The sequence below is a fragment of the Anneissia japonica genome, unplaced genomic scaffold (assembly GCF_011630105.1).
Source record: "Anneissia japonica isolate Jap-2015-1 unplaced genomic scaffold, ASM1163010v1 scaffold2692_len624387_cov171, whole genome shotgun sequence".
NCBI lineage: Eukaryota > Metazoa > Echinodermata > Crinoidea > Comatulida > Comatulidae > Anneissia > Anneissia japonica.
The window spans coordinates 519,864-520,277 of record NW_022742695.1 but is presented as its reverse complement, the minus strand read 5'-3'; positions in this window follow the sequence as shown (position 1 = coordinate 520,277).

Here is a 414-nt window from a genome sequence, read left to right as displayed (position 1 = left end):
CTTCCCAGTCAGAAACACCAGACCTGATACCGTTGACTCTGGCAAAACCACTGGGTATACAGTAATAGCATTGAGAATAGTGTTGCTTTCATTTTAGATGGGAGAAAGACAACCACTAAATTTATCATTTGGTATAATTTAGCATAATTTCCCATCAGCCCTCCCTTGGCATAATTTGATTGGGATCACTGGTCACAAAGAAAGTATAGGCCTAGCATTCAATTAAGTATTGCGGACGCATAAATCAAGCTAAATGTTTTGATTTTAAAGATAGAGAATATTTAATGTGATCTACCACTATTTTAATGATGGAACCGGTAGTTAGATTGGAGGAATTATTTTCTTGCTTAAACAGCCTTTTTACCACCTCCCCATGCTACATTGAGCTTTCAACAATAAAAAATCCTAATCATT